The sequence below is a fragment of the Triticum urartu genome, chromosome 7A (assembly GCF_056163025.1).
Source record: "Triticum urartu cultivar PI428250 chromosome 7A, HENAU_Tu73, whole genome shotgun sequence".
Lineage (NCBI taxonomy): Eukaryota > Viridiplantae > Streptophyta > Magnoliopsida > Poales > Poaceae > Triticum > Triticum urartu.
In genome coordinates, this window is record NC_141879.1 from 403,117,172 (window position 1) to 403,141,330 (window position 24,159).

Below are 24,159 nucleotides of genomic sequence, written 5' to 3' on the forward strand. Positions count from 1 at the left end.
AAGGTCTTCATTAATGGCGCCCGAGCCTCTGTTTAATGGCGTGGCTATGTCTCACTCGAGTGAGATTTAAGAGAGAAAAAAGAAAATCTGAAAGCACGGATATTGATGTAAGATCCAACGGACCTAACAAGAAGTTCAGCACAACTCCAGCCTAACACGAAGGACTAAAAGCTACCAGATTGAAATCACAACATCCCAAGAGGCCAACAAAGGCCAAACATCCGTGCTAGAACCCAACATTTCACAACCGACGACACAATCCACATCAAAAGAAACCAGGAAACTAGTCTCTGCGGTGAGCGGCGATGAGCTCTTTCGTGTCCTCAAGACGCTGCTTGAGAACATCCATGGATTCCTCCACCAGCCTTTGGTGCTCGTTGCGGAGCATGTCATTCTCGTCCATAAGTTTCTTGACGATGTTGCCGGTCCTCTTCAACAAGGCACTGGTCTCCTCCTGTAGGTCTGCACTTCGGACGATCTTCTCCCTCAGCAGGTCGCACTCGGCCCGGAGCCTCTCATTGCCCTCCCTTAGTTGTCGGATGACGCCGGTAGCTTGTTCAAACGAGGCTATCATGTCATCCTGCAACCTCGCCGAGCCGGAGATCTGATCCATCTAGCTATGGACGACCGCATGCATGCGCCTGTAACAGTCGTCGCCTACCCGCGAGAAATTTTCCCAAGCCGTCGCGGCACGGCGGGACATCTCTGCCGCATTCATGGCGCGGCGGGACATCTCTGCTGCTTCCGCAGTGCGGCCGGACCAGTCTGCTGCATCGACGGCGTGGCGGGACCTCCGTGCTGCTTTAGCGGCGCGGTGGGACCTCTGTGCTGCTACTTCCGCGCGACAGGACATGTCGGCTGCTCTCGCAGCGAGGCGGGACATCTCTCGTGCTTCCACTTCCATGCTCGCCTCTCCCTGGTGGCAATCTCTCGACCCAGAACTCACGCTGGCCATGGCAGACGCAAGGGAAGGATGCTGAATGACTTGTTTGTTTTTGTGGATGAGGAGTTGAGGAGGAATGTGCAGTCATCTTGGCATACTAGTATTTATAACCAAGTACTAATACGATCCTAAGTGGGAAACCGTTTAGGTTGTGATCGGTGTGAACAGGTTTGCAATTCAATATAGCATGGAGTAATTTGGAATGTGACGAGACGCAAGCTCAAAATTTATTGACGGTTCTAGTTTCGAAGTGCGGCACTATTACTGGATGGAGTACTTCTTTTTCTACTCCCTCCTTTCTGGTTTATAGGGCTTATCTCAAAATTTTAGTTTTTCCACTTTATAAGGCTCAATTTGGTTGTTCCCCAACACATGGTCAGGTTCCAAGGTGCATTAAATCATTGCATGCAAGTATTAAGAGAAAATTGACCAATGCATATACTTTATGCATGCATGCATTGCAATTAATGAATTGATAAACATAATTTTTTGAGAAAAACAATAGCCGCGTGGCGAGCTCTAGGCTAGTCTTTTTTTCAGACACATTAAACCTATCTCTCGGGACTTCTCGCACGCATCATCGTGCCACCCACAAAAACTTGTAGTCTGAGTTTAGTAGTACGTTATACAGGAAGAGAAGAGGTGCATGCACGCACTCATCCTCTCACACACGCATCTGTTTTTTCTCGAAAAGGAGGATGATGATCCCCGGCCTCTGCATTTGGGAGTCACACACGCAAATTATTGAAATATATCGAGTGCAGTGCTTTGATGTGTCGCATCAACTCGTACATCAACGAGAAGTTTGATTATCCTCTCCCTCGCGGACTTAACTGCACCTGCCTTTGGCTGTATGACAGGTTGGCCACACACCTGTCGGGCCCACCTGTCATACACGCAAAGGCAGGAGCGTCCCTCCCTCGCCCATGAGCATGGTGGCTGGCAAGACTAGGAGAAGCTTTCGCTACACGCTCTCCCTCCCGCATGCGGAGCACATGCAGCAGTTCAATCGGTGTCAGATGGCCAGAAGCGTACTGTAGTACTCCTCCAGTGCAGTAGTATTCCATCATTGTTCGACTTCCCAAAGAGGCGAAGAGCCAAGCGCAGCCCGGACGCTCGTGTGGCAGTTTCATGTGTAGAATAGTCTAGGATAGCGTGTGCCGTGCCTGTAAGCTTAAAATCGTTGGGGTCGGCTCCATGCTATGTGACCGCCTCAAAGTTTTTTTTAAATAAAATAGTCTTCTGGCCCTACCCGAAAACTGTCGCGCGTACTGCCCTGGAAAAGCCCCGCCCTCAACTTTTAACTATGCGAGAATAGTTTGAGCTTGTTCGTTCTATATAAATACAGTACTTACTGTATGTTTATTCACCCGTGGGGTTGTTCAATGAATGGAGGGGCGGGGAGCACAAGTGAACAATACTATAGTACTACTAGTAGTAGGTAGGAGTCGTACAGTAGTCACCTTAAATAGAGAGTTTCTTTTCTTTAATGCCACGTACACAAATTGAAACACTTGTTGTGGAGAGAAAAAAGATAATCACTCCACTATATATGGACGCAGGGGCCTGAGCGCTTGCTTTACTAGGGTTGCTCTCTTCATTCTCTCATCCTCTCCAGATATAAACAAGATAGCGGTAGCTACATTTTCTCTCTGCTCAATGCTGGTCACAGATCCGGCCGGATCCCTTCGGCCGGTGTGTGTAGAGGACTAAAAGGTGCATCATTCACGCGGTCATCGCCGCCGAGGGAGGAAACCCACAACTGCCGGAGGGGCCCGATCCTCTGCCCGTGCCGTTCTCTCGGACACATGGCCGGCTCGGGAGGTCCTCCGACCCTTCTTCCTCCCTGCCATATTGTCCACAGATGCGACCTGCCGCCGCCGACATCTCGGCGACCCTCAGGTATAAGTTCTTCGAAAGCGGCCTTGCTCTACTGCCCCAGCTCCCCACGTGTCTGCATGTGCATCTTTTTCTACTCCCATCAGCTCTTCCAAAGCCACCTAAATTTTTAGTATTATTAGAGGTAGAGCTACTTCATGCAATCGAATCTAGGGCTTTGTTCAAACAATGAAGAAAGGGGGGAAAGTTGTAGCATGAATCTAGGACTTGATTCAAAGAGGAAATAATATGGTGAAAGTAGTAGAGACCGGATACCCAACAGGTCTCTTGGTTGAAAAGGGAAATAATTGGAAAACGCAGTACAAACTGGATACGGAACATATCTATTATTGGTTGAAAAAAGGATAGAAAGTGGCGGCTAGTGGACAAGTCAACAGAGTATGCCCAGGATTAGATTTTCTGCTGATGTCTACTACACAACCTTCTTCTTGTAGACGTTTTTGGGCCTCCAAGTGTAGAGGTTTGTACGACAGTAGCAAATTTCACTCAAGTGGATGACCTAAGGTTTATCAATCCGTAGGAGGCGTAGGATGAATATGGCCTCTCTCGAGCAACCCTGCAACAAAATAACAAAGAGTCTCTTGTGTCCCCAACACACCCAATACAATGGTAAATTGTATAGGTGCACTAGTTCAGTGAAAAGAGGGTGATACAAGTGGTATATGGATAGTAGATAAAGGTATTTGTAATCTGAAATTATAAAAACAGCAAGGTAACTAATGATAAAAGTGAGCATAAACGGAATTGCAATGCGTGGAAATAAGGCCTAGGGTTCATAATTTCGCTAGTGCAAGTTCCCTCAACAATACTAACATAATTGGATCACATAACTATCCCTCAACATGCAACAAAGAGTCACTCCAAAGTCACTAATAGCGGAGAACGAACGAAGAGATTATGGTAGGGTATGAAACCACTTCAAAGTTATTCTTTCCGATCAATCCGTTGGGCTGTTCCTATAAGTGTCACAAACAGCCCTAGAGTTCGTACTAGAATAACACCTTAAGACACAAATCAACCAAAACCCTAATGTCACCTAGATACTCCAATGTCACCTCAAGTATCCGTGGGTATGATTATACGATATGCATCACACAATCTCAGATTCATCTATTCAACCAACACATAGGACCTCAAAGAGTGCCCCAAAGTTTCTACCGGAGAATCATGACGAAAACGTGTGCCAACCCCTATGCATAGGTTCATGGGAGGAACCCGGAAGTTGATCACCAAAACATACATCAAGTGAATCACGTGGTATCCCATTGTCACCACAGATACGCACGGCAAGACATACATCAAGTGTTCTCAAATCTTTAAAGACTCAATCCGACAAGATAACTTCAAAGGGGAAACTCAATCCATTACAAGAGAGTAGAGGGGGAGGAGAAACATAACATCCAACTAGAATAGCAAAGTTCGCGATACATCAAGATCATATCAAAACACGAGAGAGAGAGAGATCAAACACATAGCTACTAGTACATACCCTCAGCCCCAAGGGAGAACTACTCCCTCCTCGTCATGGAGAGCACCTGGATGATGAAGATGGCCACCGGAGAGGGATTCCCCCTCCGGCAGGGTGCCGGAACGGGTCTAGATTGGCTTTCGGTGGCTACGGAGGCTTCTGGCGGCGGAACTCCCGATCTATTGTGCTCTTGGATGTTTTTAGGGTATATGGAGATATATAGGCGGAAGAAGTACGTCAGGGGGGCCACGAGGGGCCCACGAGGGTGGAGGGTGCGCCTAGGGGGGTGTGGGCGCCCCCTACCTTGTGGCCTCCTCGAAGCTTCCCTTACGTGCACTTCAAGTCTTCTGGGCTTCTTTCCTTTCAAAAATGGGTTCCGTGAAGTTTCAGGTCAATTGGACTCCGTTTGGTTTTCCTTTTCTTTGAAACCCTAAAACAAGGTAAAAACAGAAACTGGCACCGGGCTCTGGGTTAATAGGTTAGTCCCAAAAAATGATATAAAAGTGTATAATAAAGCCCATAAACATCCAAAATAGTAGATAATAGAGCATGGAGCAATAAAAAATTGTAGATACGTTGGAGATGTATCAGCTGCCATCACATAGTAAAAGGTCTCGAGGATTAGATTTGTTGCCCTCACATAGTAAATGGTCTCAGGATTAGATTTGCTGCCCTCACATAGTAAAAGGTCTCCAGGATTAGATTTGCTGCCCTCACATAGTAAAAGGTCTCCAGGATTAGATTTGCTTCCCTCACATAGTACAATGGCACTCCTTCTATTTTCCCCAGTATGATAAGTAAGTTGCTCCTTTATGCTATTGAGTGTCCTGGTGTCCCCACGGTCCCATGCCCTTAAACCAACTCTTTAGCTGTTGTTGATTTACTGTTTCTGGTAAACAAGCAATGCCACCATTAAAGTAATCCCATATTTGAGGAATCTCATTGTTGATCGTAATGCTTCTGGTAACATGAAGCATTGCTGACGTTTTAAAATATCTACTGTCCTTGCGTGATTGCCATGAACATAATTAAGATGCTTCTTTTCATTTTGTATATGTTTCATATATTCTTATTGACCAAAAACTGTTTACTTTCTATCTTTTTGTGCAGATAGGGATATCCATTTCACCTTGTTGCTATTGTGACCTTTTGGTGAACTGCACAAAACACTTTTTTTGGAATGAGTGTCTTGTGCAGTTCAACTAAAATGTCACGTGGGCAACATCTCTCAATTTTGGTGGAACTACACAAAATGGTGATTGGAGTTTCCAAAATCTCTGTCAAGTTCTGCTGGTAATCTCGTGCAACATTTTATTAGCCTTTGCAAGATGGAGCCATCACTGTCACCACAATGGCACTTTATTTTAGTGGAACTGCACAGAAGGATAAGAAAATTATAGTTGCACCTTACATGAGCCAGACAGCCAACCTTAATGTTCCTCAATTTTAGTGCAACTACTAAAGAAGAACCTACCAGCTCACAAGAGAAAGTACTTCTTGCTAGCTGAATGATGCAATCTTTGCTTCATTTTAGGTGAACTGCAGAAAAAGGCGCATGAATTGAATCATGGAAGTCCAGGCAGACCTCATCCAAGTAGAGCTGGAGGTTAAGTTCAAGGAGGCCGCTATTAAAGCGAAATCATGCTCTCATGTCTCCTTGTTTGTGCTGTGCAAACATGTTGTGCAAACAGGAATACTCAACTACAGATGTTGTGACGGTCAAGAGCATTCGCCAAGTTCTTCGATTGTATGACATGGCTAGCCAAGATGGATTTAATCCCGATATTCACTTTATCAAAAGGCTCTAATGGGTTGGTTCTGAATCTTGCAAGCTGGGAATCAGTGAGATGTGTAGGCATCTTTCTTGTACTTATTATTTGAATCTTATTTGTTGGTTCTGAATCTTGCAAGTTGGGAATCAATAAGATGTGTAGGCATCTTTGTTGTACTTATTATTTGGATCTTATTTGTTGGTTCTGAATCTTGCAAGCTGGGAATCAATGAGATGTGTAGGCATCTTTGTTGTACTTATTATTTGGATCTTATTTGTTGGTTCTGAATCGTGCAAGCTGGGAAACTTGGTAGTATTATCTTTGTGAAAGTGCGACAAATGTGCTGATCGTGTGCGTCTTGAGAATAATAACTCTAATTGTTGTGCATGTTGATCCTGTGGCACTGATAGAACGAGCGAATGCATTGCTTGTTTTAAGTATAAATTTCTATTAAAGCTAATTAAATTTAAGTAAAGTGACCACTAACTCCTGTTATTACAGTACCAATACAGACCCGCTCGTGAACCGACGTGTGGCCGAGGGTGCATCTTCTGCAGGGTGTGCAGCGGACGAGGGAGGGGTAGTAACTGTTGTCGCTTGTACACACTCAGATTACTGTTGTCGCCTGCTGGATATGGACTTCAGCAAGGAGTTCCCCTTTGAGTTCGCCGTTCAGTCCTATGGCTGCACCAAGTTGAATGTGATGTACACCAACGATACGGACTTGATGAAGCTCTGCCTCGCCTCAGTCCTATGGCTGCACCAGGTTCTGGAGCATTCGCCCATTTCATCGGCAGCGCCGACTGCACCTTCGCTACGATGGAGAGAAGGAAGAACGCGATGATTCGGCCATCTGGTGCAACAAGCTTGTCGACATCCAGAAGCAATACAAGATCATGAGCAATGGGCAGGAGAAGGACTCCGTGGTTGACCTCGCTGAGACCATCATCGACCCCTGATATGCCAACATGAAAGAAGACGACCTGAACACGTGTGAAGTACCTCTGAATCTAGCCTACATAACCTACGCGGCCAAGGACGCATACGCATGCTATAACATGTACAGGTAGATCTTGGACATGAGGGCGTGTCTGCTTCCCGGAACCGACGAGTACACGGACAGCCGCAACGTCATGATCAAGCGTGCCAGGAAGGTCTAGATGTTGTACTTTATCTGTTTATAAGCACCTTTATCATCTCAGTGTTTCATGCATTAGCCTATGTGTCGTAATTATCTGTTTTGTCCAAAATATTTCTTTTAAGAACCCATTAACCTAATTGCTTGTTTTAGTGGCTATTTGCTTATGTATGTAAACTAGTTCACTTGTCCGTAAAAAAAACTAGTTCACTCAGCTGCCGTGCTTTGAATCTCCTTCCTCCCAACATATTCCCCTCCTCAGGTGGACCCAGCAGGTCTCTGAATTTTCTCCCACTTTCTTTTTCGATGTAAACTGAGTTTTCTCCCAGTACTTTCCCCTAGAACCAACTCAACTGTCCCTTGTCTAGCCTAAAAAATAATAATACCCCACGTACTATTAACTCATCAAATTAAAATGATATTTTATTTCGTAAGTTGAAAGTTCTTACAAAATAATAATAATAATTGTTTATATATAACTTGGCAAGTTAACTCCTAGTGATTGCGTACATAAGCTTGCAAAGATTTTACTGATGTGCAATCATGTGTTTATGTTTTTATAACATTTCTACGTCTAGCCCAACATGATATTTTCACCGAGCCCAGCAAGTCCGTGGGTTTCGATAAAAATGCAAATGGGATTTAAACGGGCTGCATAGATGCTACATCATTGTTTCACCCAGCCCACCAAATGGACTGACAGCTGGGTCCACGGCCACAACCCAGTTTTTTTGTGATTTGCCAAGTAAGTTGCTTTGTCAGGCCTGTTGGGTTGCAAATCTTTCAAGACGAAGAGAGCTTCATTCGGCTGGCCGAGAAAATGGCCTATCAGTAATGAGAAATGGGTTGTACATTTTCAAAACACAACAAACCGGTAATTAGTTTCAAATATCTTTTTTTAATTTCGAGATTTTAAATTACATTAATTTTTATGCATGGAGAATTTGTTGGATTTTATATTCATATACATTTATTTTTAAAATCAGTTTGAATGTGAGTCGAAATTTCGGGATTAAAAAGAGTTCGGACCGCACCAAAATATGCAAAATTTCGTATAACTTTTTAACCGTGGCCACAATATGGGCTGTAATGCTAACAAAAAGAATATGAGCTCCAAAAAAACCTTAAGAATTAGCAAATGGGCTGTAAATTATTAGAAATATGGCAGATGGGTTGTATGCTGTTTTCCACAGATTTGAGGCTTTCCTAAAAAAAAGGTTGACGCACAAGCAGCGACTGTTGGATGGCCATCCAACGGCCGTCGTGCTTCTTCAATCTCTGCTCTTCCTGCTCCAGTTGCTGAAACAAGCGCCGGCGGGACTGCCTGCTCCCTCCTCCCTGCGGCCGGCTCTGCTGCCGCACAGGCCTCACCGCCCCACCTTACTCCCATCGCTGGCCTCGCCATGCCTCTACTCACCAACACCTGCTGTTATTCTCCGGCGACGACAGACGAACCAGTAAACCCTCGTACAGTCGTACTCCCCTCCGCGTGGGAAACAATTGCCGAGTCTTCCCTACCTCCATGTCGTTCCCTTCCTAGGCCTTGCTATCGTCCACCGCCCTGGTGCTTTCGGCGCGGCCTGGTCAACATGGTCAAGGACCGACATGCATCTAAAGTGGACTGTACATGGAGAGTCCGACAGCTGGGTCCACGGCCGCACGCAAGGAAATGCCTCATTATTACGCACAAAATAATGATTCCTCCACCTGACATTAGGGACCCACCGAAAGGGCCTCTGTATTTCGCGAAAAAAACGTTACCGTCGCTGACAGCTCGGACCCACCAGCTATATCTTCGCACACAAGGAAGTGCCTCCTTATTACGCACAAAAAAAATGAATACTCCCCTGTTAGCTGGGACCCAGTATAGTGGCAGGCTGACTTGGGGGCCTACTAAGTTGACGGGGACGGAGGGCTTTGTCAACTTAGTCAATATGCACGATTCTAACTTCAGTGACCGTACGATGTCCATCCAACGGTCGTAGTGCTTCTTCAACCTCTGGTCTTCTTGCTCCAGCCGCCCAAACCAGTGCTGGTCGTGCCTCATGCTCGTGCCTCCCGTGGCCGGCTGCAATGCGGAGGAGGCCTCACCGCCCCTACTACTCCCACCGCTGGCCAGGCCATCCCTCTACTCACCCACACCCCCTGTTATTCTGCGGTGACGGCAGCCTCACACCGCAGCGAACCAGTGAACCCTCGTACTCCTCTACGCGTGGGCATCCACTATCACGTCTTCCCCGGCTCCGTGTCGTCCCCTTCCTAGGCCTCGCCGTCGTCCACCGCCCTGGTGCTCTTTGCGCGGCGTGGTCAACATGGTCAAGGAACAGCTTCCATCAGACGTGGACTGTACTTGGAGAGGCTGGCAGCTGGGTCCACGGTCGCAGCAAGGAAGTGCCTCCTTATTACGTGCAAAATAATTATTCCTCCACATGACAGCGGGGACCCACCGGATGGGCCACCGTATTTCGTGAAAAAAACGTTTGCCCCTGACTGCTGGGACCCACCAGCTACATCTTCGCACGCAAGGAAGTGCGTCCGGGCAAAAAAAAATGATTCGCCCCGCTGACTGCTGGGACCCACCAGCTACATCTTCGCAGGCAAGGAAGTGCCTGACAGTCGGGACCCACCTGGTCGAAGCGTACGTAGCTTTGTCATTCTGGTCGCGAACGTGTACGTACATATATACTGGTGGATGTAGAGGCGCGCACGTGTCGTAGTAGAGGCGCGTACGTGTTGTAGTAGAGGCGCGCACGTAGCATGTACACGTACATACAACGGCCAGGGTGCAAGAAAGAAAATACGGCCAGTGCTCGTGTACATGGTTGGGTCGGAACGGAGAAACAACATCGTCGTCGTGTTCATGGGGAGGCAACAGAGTGCGTCGTGTTCATGGGGAGGCAACGGAATGCATCGTGTTCATCGGGAGGCAATAGAACGCGTGGGAGCCAACCGGCTGGGTCAGAACAGAATGCGTGGTCTGGTTCATCGGGAGGGCTTGGACGAAACAGGCAATGGAAACAAGGCCTGGCGTACTGCACAACGGAGGAAACGGACCTCCTACGTTCGGAACGGGGTCCTGTTGATCGGGAGGGGTCTGGCGTACCGCAAAACGGAGGAAACAGACCTCCTACAGTCGAAACGGGGGTCCTGTTGATCAGGAGGGGTGTGGCGTACCCCAAAACGGATGAAACGGACTTGTGTTGGAGCGCTACGGTCGAAATAGGGGTCCTGTTCATCGGGAGGGGTGTGGCGTACCGCAAAATTGGACTCCACGGGATACTATTCATCTCCACCGTCGACCTCCTCCAGCCTCCACGGGCTATCGTCGACCTCCTCCAGCTTCCACGGGCTCCTGTTCATCCAGCCTCCACCGCGCGCTACTCCACCGGCTACTGTTCAACCACCACGGGCACCCCTCCACCGTCTACTATTCATCCAGCCCTCCACACCACGGGGTCCTGTTCAACCACCCCTCCATGGGCACCCCTCCACCGTCTACTATTCATCCAGCCCTCCACCACACCACGGGGTCCTGTTCATCTAGAGGCAACGCCACCACTCACTGCTCATCCAAACCCCCCCACAACGCTCACTGTTCATCCCAGAGGCAGCATCGATCGGCTTCAGTCAGCAGCAGTAGCGAAGGAATCGCTCGATCGGGTTCAGTTAACAGCCATCGATTGATCGCTCGGGTTCAGTAACGCGTAGCCTGCAGTGCAATCGCTCGGGTTCAGTTAGATCCCAACGCCTCGCTCGGGTTCAGTTAGAGCCAACGCCTCGCACACACGTGCGTACGTGTATGAGAGAAACGCGCATCGCTCGGCCCCCGAGCTCCCACCATAACCAGGAACTCCCCAAAATTTTCCTCCCCCTCGCTTCTACCATGGTTTTTTCCGTGATGGACGGCCCAAAGAATGTCATGCAGCTGCGTCTCCGGCCCGCCCAGGACGAAAAGCCCATTTTCCGTCATGATTTTTTGTCACAGAAGTAGGAGCCCACCACATCTATGATGATACCGGGTTTTATCACAATTATCGTCATAGAAGTGTCATATGTATGACAGAAAAAAATTTCGTTCGGCCCAAAATGTGTTGGATGTGTCTTTTTTTTTGTAGTGCAGGTCGTCATATTTTCTTGAATTTACAACCAAACAGGATACCCCGGATCATATAGCATGTGCAGAATGCAACGTTTGACCATACCAGGCTGACTAATGTTTACACTCAACATAATCTTTCAGATTTTCTTCCAAACGAGTGCCAATGGGTTCAGAAACTTGTGAGAAAAGCAGAAGGGAATGATGTTCTTTGATTTTCAGGGGAAAAAGTCCTGCTTAGGGGCTGAGTTTGACGATCCTCCGGGACTCCTGGTTCAAGCGGGTAGTATTTTATAGATTTCCACGCTCGTCGCGAGCATTTTGAGTACTTGTGGGTCCGAAGCAGACTCCAAATGACAAAATTAAGAACGTTTTAGTGAACACCAGTCCTTTATATGGCAGTCTTTCAAAGAAATTCATTTTCCTGTGACGCATTCTGGTGCGCCACCCCGAAAATTTGTGTCCTCCATAGTGGAGATATTGTTTCCACATATGTATTGATCGATGCCAGGAATGCCCTCTTGTTATTGGCTGTCGCCCACGTACGTTACGGCATGCCACACGGTGAAAACAAGGAGAATAAGGGTTAAGGTCGCCGTACTTTCTTGAATTTACAACCAAACAGGAATCCCTGGATCATATAGCATGTGCAGAATGCAACGTTGTCCTTACCAGGCGGACTAATGTTTACACTCACCATAATCTCTCGGATTCTCTTCCAAACGAGTGCCAATGGGTTCAGAAACTTGTGTGGAAAGCAGCGGCGAATGATGTTCTTTGACTTCTAGGGGAAAAAATTTCTTAGGGGCCGAATTTGACGCTCCTCCGGGACTCCTATTGCAAGCGGGTAGTATTTTCTAGATTCCCATGCTCATCACGAGCATTTTGAGTACTTGTTGGTCCAAAACGGACTTTGAATGTCAAAGTTATGACCGTTTTAGCGAACACCGGTCCTTTATATGGCAATCCTTGAAAGAACTTCATTTTCCCGTGACGCATTCTGGCGCGCCGCCCCAAAATTATGTGTCCTCCATAGTGGAGATATTGTTTCCACATATGTATTGATCGATGCCAAGAGTGCTCTCTTGTTATTGGCTGTCGCCCACGTACGTTACGGCATGCCACACGGCGAAAACAAGGAGAATATGGCTTAAGGTCGCCGTATTTTCTTGAATTTAGAACCAAACAATGATTCCTCCGATCATATAGCATGTGTAGAATGCAACATTTGTCCTTACCAGGTGGACTAATGTTTACACTTACCATAATCTCTCAGATTTTCTTCCAAACGAGTGCGAATGGGTTCAGAAACTTGTGTGAAAACTAGCGGTGAACGATGTTCTTTGACTTTCAGAGGCAAAAAGTCCTGCTTAGGGGCCGAATTGGATGGTCCTCTGAGACTCCTGGCATAAGCGGGGAGCATTTTGAGTAGTTGTGGGTCCGAAACGGACTCTGAATGACAAAGTCATGATCGTTTTAATGAACACCTGTCCTTTATATGGCGGTCCTTGAAAGAACTTCATTTTCCCGTGACGCGTTCTGGCGCGTCGCCCCAAAATTTTGCATCCTCCATATTTGAGATATTTTTTCTACATATGTATTGATCGATGCCAGGAATGCCCTCTTGTTATTGGCTATCGCCCACGTACGTTACAGCATTAAAATCACCGTATTTTCTTGAATTTACAACCAAACAGGATTCCCCGGATCATATAGCACGTGCAGAATGCAACATTTGTCCTTACCAGGCGGACTAATGTTTACACTCAACATAATCTGTCAAATTTTCTTCCAAATGAGTGCCAATAAGTTTGGAAACTCGTGTGAAAAGTAGCGGCGAACGATGTTCTTTGACTTTCAGGGGCAAAAAGTCATGCTTAGGTGCCGAATTTTATGCTCCTCCGGGACTCCTGGGGCAACCGGGTAGTATTTTCTAGATTCCCATGCTCGTGGAGAGTATTTTGAGTACTTGTGTGTCCAAAAGAGACTCCGAATGACAAAGTTATGACCGTTTTAGTGAACACCGGTCCTTTATATGGCAGTCCTTAAAAGAACTTCATTTTCCCGTGACGCGTTCTGGCGTGTCGCCCCGAAATTTTGTGTTCAATAGTGGAGATATTGTATCCACATATGTATTGATCGATGCCAGGAATGCCCTCTTCTTATTGGCTATCGCCCACATACATTATGGCATGCCACACGGCGAAAACAAGGAGAATAATGCCTAAGGTCGTCGTATTTTCTTGAATTTACAAACAAACAGGATTATAGCATGTGCAGAATGCAACATTTGTCCTTACTTGGCGGACTAATCTTTACACTCACCATAATCTCTTGGATTTTTTCCTAAACGAGTGCCAATGGGTTTAGAAACTTGTGCGAAAAGCAGCGGCGAACGATGTTCATTGACTTTCAGGGGCAAAAAGTCTTGCTTAGGGGCCGAATTTGACGATCCTCTGAGACTCTTGGTGCTAGCGAGTAGGATTTTCTAGATTTCCACACTCGTCGAGAGAATTTTGAGTACTTGTGGATCCGAAACGGACTCCTAATGAAAAAGTTATGACAGTTTTAGTCAACACCGGTCCTTTATGCGGCAGTCCTTGAAAGAACTTCATTTTCCCGTGACGCGTTCTGGCGCATTGCCCCGAAATTTTGTGTCCTCCATGGTGGAGATATTGTTTCCACATATGTATTGATCAATGCCAGGAATGCCCTCTTGTTATTGGTTGTCGCCCACGTACATTACGGCATGCCACACGGCGAAAACAAGGAGAATAAGGCCTATAGTCGCCGTATTTTCTTGAATTTACAACCAAACACGATTCCCCGGGTCATATTGTCGGTGTTCTGGGAACAGGGGTCCCCAGACTTGCCTGCCCGCGGCCTGCGGCATGGCTCAGGTGGGGGCCCAGCGCGGCCCATCTTCATCAGCCCATGCTCAAGACCCTCGCGAGGGGCCAAGCCTCGCGGGACGGACGACAGGAAGCTTCCTCAAGAGCGGCCTCATCAGGTAAGCTCGCGAGGAGGCAGAGAGATCAATGCAAGGGTACCTCGCGAGGATCCCATGATGCAAGCCATGACGATCAAGGCCAGGCGGGCGCCAGGCGGGCGCCGGCCTGCGCAGGGTCCTTGTTTCCCCTTTGGTCCAAAGGGGGCAATCACAGGCCAAGGTATCAGGCAAAGGTTACCATTTCGGTGCAACGAGACCAAGACTAGCCGGACGGCCGGACGGATGTCACCGTGGAGCCCAAGGCGGCGTCATAACCAGTGCTTTTTGCAGCCGAAGACCACTTTTGATCAGGATAACTTGTACTAGATGTTCCCCTTCAAAATGGCCAATTGTTGGTGCCCTTCCCGCTCAATTATTCTGGGAGAGGCCCAGGGCCTCTATAAATAGAGGTAGCCTCCACAAGAGAAAAGGGGAGAAGAGAAGAGGAGGGAAGAGAAAGGAGAGAGAAGGGAAGAGGAAAAACAGAGGAAGGAGCAAATTCAGTAGAGACTAAGTAGAACACACCGCACCAACTCAAGAACACCCTTCGCGAGGCTGTTCTTCCCTTGTACTGTCCATCATCAGCCCCAGAGGCAATCCACCACACCATACACTGGAGTGGGGTATTACACCACAACGGTGGCCCGAACCAGTATAAACCTCGTGTCTCTTGTGTTGTTCATCATTTTCATCTTAGTTCGCACGAGAGGATCAGACGTAGATCGGTAGGGGAGAGATCTCCGCACGCACCCCAGTGTTTGAACCTCAAGGGTCTGCCGGAACCCGAAATTCGACACTTGGCGTGCCAGGTAGGGGTGTGCCAGAGTCCTTCTTCCTCCGCGTCGCGTTTCGCCGCTTCGCCACCAAGATGTCAATCAACCCGGTTGCCAACGCCGACCGCTAGATGGCGTGTCCCGCCCACGCCGTGCCGCCATCTCAGGGCGACCTCAACCTTGCGCCTCAGGCAGCTCGCGCTCCGCAGGGCGCTATTGGACGCGGGCGACGCGGCCAGACGCCGCTGCCCTCACGCCACGGCAGGTGCGGGCCACAACAAGGGCCTCAAACCATGCCGCTGCCACGTCGCCATACACCCGACGGGAGCAGGCGAACTCCAGGGCCGCGCTCACGGTGGCCCGAGAGCTACTACGGTGCCGCTTGCTGGAAGGCGGCCGCGACGTGTTGTTGGAACGAGTGGTCGAGCTCCTAGACGCCGCTGCCTTAGGAGCGCCCCCTTTCTGCATCCAGCTGCCGCCCCAGATCCAGGACAGGTCGCACGACGGCATTATGCGCGCCCACGCGATTTCAGGCGGGCCCCAGGGCCCGTCCAGCGCCAACACCTCCACCAGCACCGGGCGGCTGATCGCCCCGGCCCTTCCCCAGGCCGGCGAAGGGATGCGCGCCGCGGCCTTTGGCCTCGGCGGACCACCGTGTCATCACATACAAGGCGACACCCCAAGCCAGACTACCTGGCATACGAGGCGCTACAGCGTGGTCCACGAGGTGGTCGTCCCGGAGGCCTATGTACCCCGCATGGTGGATCAAGGGTGCGAGCTGGAAGGTCACGGCTCGTTCCTCGGGCCCAGTTGGGACGAGGAGGCGCCGGAAGCCGAGCTCTTTCAGGAACCCCAAGAGAGCATCGATAATCGCACCGACAGCAGCAACTATTGGGTACCACTCATCCCTCAGGAGCAAGCTTACGCTAACCATGGGTCACAGGAGGTACAGGTCGCCGCAGCGGATGGCTGCCCCAACGCTGCAGCCTCTTACCCCTCAGGAGCAGGGTGTAGGGGTGTAGGATCTAGAAGTAGATGTGTCTAGAGGGGGGGTGATTAGACACTTAGTGCTAAAGTTGCAATTTTTAGGCCTTTTTGGTTTGAGTGGAGTTTTAGGCACAATTACAACATACACAATACATATCAAGCAAGCATGCAAAGAGTATATAGGCAGTGGAAAGTAAAGCATGCAACTTGCTAGAATGTAAAGGGAAGGGTTTGGAGAATTCAAACGCAATTGGAGACACGGATGTTTTTCCCGTGGTTCGGATAGGTGGTGCTGTCCTACATCCACGTTGATGGAGACTTCAACCCACGAAGGGTAACGGTTGCACGAGTCCACGGAGGGCTCCACCCACGAAGGGTAACGGTTGCGCGAGTCCACGGAGGGCTCCACCGATGAAGGGTCCATGAAGAAGCAACCATCCACAAAGGGTCCACGAAGAAGCAACCTTGTCTATCCCACCATGGCCATCGCCCACGAAGGACTTGCCTCACTAGCGGTAGATCTTCACGAAGTAGGCGATCTCCTTGCCCTTACAAACTCCTTCGTTCAACTCCATAATCTTGTCGGAGGCTCCCAAGTGACACCTAGCCAATCTAGGAGACACCACTCTCCAAGAAGTAACAAATGGTGTGTAGGTAATGAACTCCTTGCTGTTGTGCTTCAAATGATAGTCTCCCCAACACTCAACTCTCTCTCATAGGATTTGGATTTTGTGGAAAGAAGATTTGAGTGGAAAGCAACTTGGGGAAGGCTAGAGATCAAGATTCATATGGTAGGAATGGAATATCTTGGTCTCAACACATGAGTAGGTGGTTCTCTCTCAGAACATATGAGTTGGAATTGTGTATGTGTTCTAATGGCTTTCTCCACGAATGAAGAGGAGGTGGAGGGGTATATATAGCCTCCACACAAAATCCAGCCGTTACACACAGCTTTCCAATCTCGGTGGGACCGAATCAACAAACTCGGTCGGACCGAAAAGGTAAACCTAGTGACCGTTAGAGATTTTCGGTGGGACTGACATGCAACTCGGGAGGACCAATATTGTTAGGGTTTGGGCACAACGTAATCTCGGTGTGACCGATTACACAAACTCGGTGAGACCGATTTTGGTAATAAGCTAACCAGAGAGTTGGTCAGGCAAACTCGGTGGGACCGATTTGCTCTTTCGATGAGACCGAAAAGTTAGAAAAAGGAAACACTGAATTTACATTGCAATTTCGGTGGGACCGATTCGCTTTTTCGGTGAGACCGAAAAGTTATGAAAGGGAAAAAGAGAGTTTGCAATCCCATCTCGGTGAGACCGAGATCCCTATCGGTAGAACTGAATTGCTAGGGTTTGGCAGTGGCTTATGACAAATGAAACTCGGTGGCGCCGGATAGAAAGAATCGGTAGGTCCGAGTTTGGCTTTGGGTTTAGGTCATATGTGGAAGTGGGAAAGTAGCTGAGGATTTTTGGAGCATATCATTAAGCACATGAAGCAAGAGGCTCATTAAGCAACACCTCATCCCTTCTTGATAGTATTGGCTTTTCCTATGGACTCAATGTGATCTTGGATCACTAAAATGTAAAATGAAGAGTCTTGAGCTTGAAGCTTTAGCAAATCCTTTGTCCTTAGCATCTTGAAGGAGTTCCTACAACCTTTAGTCCATGCCACTCCATTGTTGAACTTATCTGAAACATGCTAGATAGAAATGTTAGTCCAACAAGAGATATGTTGTCATCAATTATCAAAACCACCTAGGGAGCACTTGTGCTTTCAATCTCCCCCTTTTTGGTAATTGATGGCAACATACATCAAAGCTTTAGATAAAGATATAAAGAACAGCAAGTAAAGCTTTGGAAGGACATGTAACAAGCATAGGCTCCCCCTAAATGTATGCACTCATGTAAATATGAAATATAGATGCATGTGAGAGCATAACCATGACAGAGTAGGCAATGTGTTACATGTATCTTGGCCATATGCATCAAAGCAAAAGATTATCAAGGAAAATACCTTCATGCTCATGAGTCCTTCTTGCAAACAGTATGTACATAAGCAAGAACTCCTCATACTCATGATTTTGATGCATATACTTACCTTGTGGTCTTGAGTTGGCTTAGGATGGAATGAACCTGCACAAACAAAGTTGGATAACACAGGTACATCCACTAGCCAGAGCAAACAAAAGAAACCACAAGAATACCAAGACTGGGATGACATGTAGAGAGTGAGTACAAGGTACCACATTGGATTCAACATGTCCCCAACAATAAAGATATGCAATGAATTTGACTGATTTCTTTCCCTTAGGTGTCTTGCTCCCCCTGAATCTTACATGGGATATTGGGAGAAGATAAGGAACAGCAAATCAGAGCTGAAAGATACAAATGAACATCTCTTTCCCCCTAAAAAGACATGTGACATCTCTCCTCTTGAACATCAAGCATCAAGCATCTGGGATCCTTGAGTATTCTCTCCCCCTAGAAGTCTCTCTCTCCCCCTTAATACTTACTCTCTTGTAGGTTTGGTCCTTGAGACTTTTTCTCTCCCTTGATGTGATCTCTCTCTCCTACAAGCTTTGATGTGATCTCTCTCTCCCCCTTTGACATCAATTTCCAAGAAGGGCTTTCTGGAATCCGTCATATAGGTTTGGTCCTTGAGACTCAGCACAAAGCAATGGATAAAACTATGATGCTTGTGGAGGACAAGATTCATTGAGTAGAGCTGGATCAGAAGAAATATAGAACAAGTGGCATACTGTTTTTCCTATTGCGAAGTCGGTGGCACCGAGTGGTATGTTTCGGTGGCACCGAAAAGATTCGGTTGGACCAAAAATTACAAGTCGGTGAAACCTAGTTCACACAGAGAAAAACACTTGTCACCTCAGCTCACTAGACATGTAGGATCTCACAAAGATTTGCAATGAATTACCTGAAGGATTTGCAAGGAATTAAATGCAGAAAATGCAGAACATAAACAGAAAGAAAAGAGAAGAAACTGAAAGATCTAGATGAAGTTTTTTTTTGAAAAAGAGAAAGAAACTAAACATGCATGAGATAAATGCAATAACACAAAAAAGAACACAAGAGAACTTCATCTAGAGTTGGGCGGTGACATAGTCACCTATGTTAGAGTACATTGACTTAGGAGTCAAGTGAGAACACTTGATCATAGGTCATACTCATCGTTTAAGCTCAAAATGGGGTTACCATTTTTCGTTTAAGCATCTTGATGTATTCACATCTTGTTGAGTTGCTTTGACTCATGTCTTGGAGTAAAGCTTCTCTAAGATGGAATAACATACCTTGGGTGGTGGTGTGGTTCTTGCTCATGTAGTTGAACTTGTGTGGGTGCTCAAGGTTGATGTAGCTCATCAAGAGTTGGGAGCACCACTTGGAGTTTCAGTTTATCTACCTACATGGGTTAGTTCTTGCAAGGAAGAGCACTTGTGTATCCAAAAATGACAATCATGAAGCTCAACATAGAATTTGTCAAAGGATATGTTTGAATGGTTTTGTGCTTCCTTGTCTTCAACCACCATTGTGTAGAGTCTTGGTGATGTAGAGATTGCTCAAGATGTGAGTGAGTCGCAATCTCATGGAATTAGATTCAACCAAGCACCTACATGGGTTAGACAACATGCAAGGTACAAATATATCCAAGACATAAGATGGTCATCATAAGAGATATATCATGGATTAGTCATAAGCTCATGTCTTGCATGTATCCAATGGAGTTTCTACTCCAAGTTCGAAGCATCAATGATGTTCAATTCACCTCTCAACCTGCAAAATACTTTCTCATCAAGAGTTTTAGTAAATATATCCGCTAATTGCTTATAGGTGCGAACATGCTTAAGATTAATGTCACCCTTAGCAACATGATCTCGAATGAAATGATGACGAACTTCAATATGCTTAGTTCGAGAATGTTGTACAGGATTATGACCAATTTTGATAGCACTTTCATTGTCACAAAGCAGTGGAACATGTTTCACATAAATCCCATAATCTTTAAGAGTTTGGGTCATCCAAAGTAATTGAGCACAACATGAACCAGCGGTAATGTATTCCGCTTCGGCGGTGGATAAGGATACCGAGTTTTGTTTCTTGGAAGACCAAGACACAAGAGATCTACCAAGAAATTGACAAGTACCCAAAGTGGACTTTCTATCAACCTTGTCTCCGGCATAATCTGAGTCGGAATAGCCAACAAGATCAAAAGAAGACCTCTTAGGATACCAAATGCCAAAATTTGGTGTATGGATTAAATATCTCACTATCCTTTTCACAGCCTTAAGATGACATTCTTTAGGAGCAGCTTGATATTGTGCACACATGCACACACTTAGCATAATATCGGGACTTGAAGCACATAGGTATAACAATGAACCAATCATAGAGCGATAAACCTTTTGATCAACCGGTTCACCATCTTTGGTCAAATCATTATGTCCACTAGTAGGCATGGGTGTAGACATACCTTTGCATTCTTGCATATTGAACTTCTTGAATAAGTCCTCGGTGTACTTTGTTTGAGAGACAAATGTACCTTCCTTAGTTTGCTTGATTTGCAAACCGAGAAAGAATTTGAGTTCACTCATCATAGACATCTCAAACTTCTCTGACATTAGCTTTCCAAACTTTTCACTAAAGAGAGGGTTAGTTGAACCAAATATGATATCATCGACATAAATTTGGCATACAAATAGTTCTCCATTAACCCTTTTAGTAAAAAAAGTAGAATCAATTTTACCAATTTCAAAACCACTTGTAATAAGAAACTTGGTCAAGCATTTATACCATGCTCTAGGAGCTTGTTTAAGACCATAAAGAGCTTTGTGAAGTTTGTAAACATGATTTGGTTTCTTAGGATTGATAAAACCGGGAGGTTGTTTGACATAAACTTCCTCCTCTATTTCACCATTTAGAAAAGCACTTTTAATGTCCATTTGGTACAAGGTGATGTTATGGTGATTAGCATAGGCAAGTAAGATGCGAATGGACTCAAGTCTAGCAACGGGAGCATATGTCTCACCATAGTCCATACTTTCAACTTGTGTGAACCCTTGGGCGATGAGACGTGCTTTGTTGCGAACCACTTGTCCATCTTCATCTTGCTTGTTGCGAAACACCCATTTGGTACCAATGATGTTGTGGTTGTTGTCGGGCTTCTCAACCAATGTCCAAACTTGGTTTCTCTCAAAATTGTGTAGCTCTTCATGCATAGCGTTTATCCAATCCGGATCTTCCAATGCTTCTTCAACCTTCATAGGTTCAATGCTAGAGATGAATGAATAGTTTTCACAAAAGTTAGCTAAACGAGTTTTTGAGCGAGTGATTCTCCCGGTTTGTATATCATTGAGGATTTGCTCGACGGGATGATCTTTGGCAATTCTTGCTCGAACTCGTGAGAGCTTTTGCTTGGGTCTTCGTTGAACATCTTCTTCATCTTGTTCTTCTTCTTGGCCTTCTTCATTGTTGATGTCGTCGTTCTCTTGTCGTGGTGGAGAAGGAGGTTGTTGATGTTCGTCTTGATGCATTTCCTCGTTTTCTTCATCTTGGTGTGTCCCACTTGTGGATTCTTCCGTGTTAATTCTTGGTTCACCTAGTCGTGAAGTAGAAGCTTCCACTTGGACAGATGAAGTACTCTCCTTCACCTCCGTTGGACAAATTTTGCTAATGGACAAGTCTTGGATTGCTTCTGAAGGGTCTTTATCTCCTACATCAATTGGCAATTGCTCTACTTGCGAGCCATTAGATTCATCAAACTTCACATCTACCATCTCTTCAACCTTTCGGGTGAAATTGTTGTAGACACAGTAAGTGTGAGGGTTTGAGCCATAACCAAGTAGAAAACCTTCATGAGATTTAGGAGCAAACTTTGAACGATGATGCTTATCAAGGATGTAGCACTTTGAGCTGAATACTCGAAAGTATCCAACTTGGGGTTTGTTACCGGTGAGAAGCTCGTATGCCGTCTTGCCGAGTAGCTTGTGAAGATATAAGCGATTTGTTGCGTGACAGGCTGTCTCAACCGCTTCTGCCCAAAAGTGCTTCGGCGTCTTGTATTCATCAAGCATCGTTCTTGCCATTTCGATGAGCGTCCGGTTCTTCCTCTCAACAACTCCATTTTGTTGAGGTGTGTACGTAGCCGAGAACTCATGTGAAATCCCTTCTTCATCAAGAAAGGTGTCCACATTTGCGTTCTTGAACTCCGTTCCGTTGTCACTCCGAACCTTCTTGATCTTCACGTCAAACTGATTTTGGGCCTTCCTAGCGAAGTTTCTGAAGATCTTCTGGACCTGCGACTTGTCATTAAGAAAGAACACCCACGTAAATCTTGAAAAGTCATCAACTATAACTAGACCAAAAGAATTTCCACCGAGACTCTTGTAGGCGTTGGGACCAAAAAGATCCATATGAAGTAGCTCGAGTGGCCTTCTTGTGGTCATGATGTTCTTCACGGGATGCCTTCCTCCAACCTGTTTACCTGCTTGACAAGCACTGCAAAGTCTATCCTTATCAAATATGACATGGTTAACTCCAAGGATATGATTTCCTTTAATAAGCTTGTCAAGGTTTCTCATGCCAACGTGACCTAGTCGTCTATGCCACAACCAACCTTTTGAGGATTTAGCAACAAAGCAAGTTTTAGGTTGTGCCTTTTTAGAGAAATCGACAATGTAAAGATCACCTCTACGCATACCGGTAAAGACCATTTTATGATTGTCTCGATGAAATACTTGGCAATCTACCTCAGTAAATAGGACATTCAAACCGAAATCAGCAAGTCTAGATACTGAAAGTAAGTTGTAGCCGAGAGATTCAACGAGCATAACATTTTGAATGGAACTATCATGTGAGATGGCCACCTTACCAAGGCCAACCACTTTACCCTTTGAATTATCACCAAAGGTGACATATTTTCGAGGGCCGTCATTTTTAGCAAGCTCACGAAACATCTCTTCATCTCCGGTCATATGATCAGTACATCCACTGTCAAGAACCCATTCCTTTCCTCCTGATTCATATCCCCGAAGATTTGCCATAAGACCAAAATGTCTCATTGCATCATCAAGATCGAAGTCACTATCATCATCATCATCATCATCATCATCATCATAGTATCCATGTTCATCATGATCTTGTGACTCATCATTTTCTAGAGAGGGTAATTCATTAGATAAATGATCATCAAAGTGGTCACTTTTATGAATTCTTATAGCTTCGAATATGATATCACTAATGATTCCAACACCTCCTTTAGCATGCTTAAGATTGGTAAGTTCAAATAGACAATTACCAAAACTAGGATCACTAGAGTTCATCTTACTCAACGCAATAGATTTATGGAGAATTTCATCCAAAGTTTTCAAGGAATGATCGGGAAATCGTTCCTCAAGAAATTTCCATATAGTATAGGCACAATTAAGAGTAGGCAAATTAGCAATCAAATTTTTTGGGCAATCCTCTAATGATGAGCTCAATAGTTCTAAGATTGCGAATCATGTCAATATCTTCATCTAGGGTAGGATGCAAAGAATCAATATGAGGTGCACAAGGGCTAGCAATATACTTGTTCAAATGATATTGATTGAAAATTACAAGCATCTCATTTTTCCACTCATGAAAATACTCTCCATCAAGAATAGGCACTCTATGTCTAAGACTCCCTAAGGTAGACACATCCATCTTCCTCCAATGGTGATTAAACCAAGGCAATGGAGACCAAAGCTCTGATACCACTTGTAGGATCTAGAAGTAGATGTGTCTAGAGGGGGGGTGATTAGACACTTAGTGCTAAAGTTGCAATTTTTAGGCCTTTTTGGTTTGAGTGGAGTTTTAGGCACAATTACAACATACACAATACATATCAAGCAAGCATGCAAAGAGTATATAGGCAGCGGAAAGTAAAGCATGCAACTTGCTAGAATGTAAAGGGAAGGGTTTGGAGAATTCAAACGCAATTGGAGACACGGATGTTTTTCCCGTGGTTCGGATAGGTGGTGCTATCCTACATCCACGTTGATGGAGACTTCAACCCACGAAGGGTAACGGTTGCGCGAGTCCACGGAGGGCTCCACCC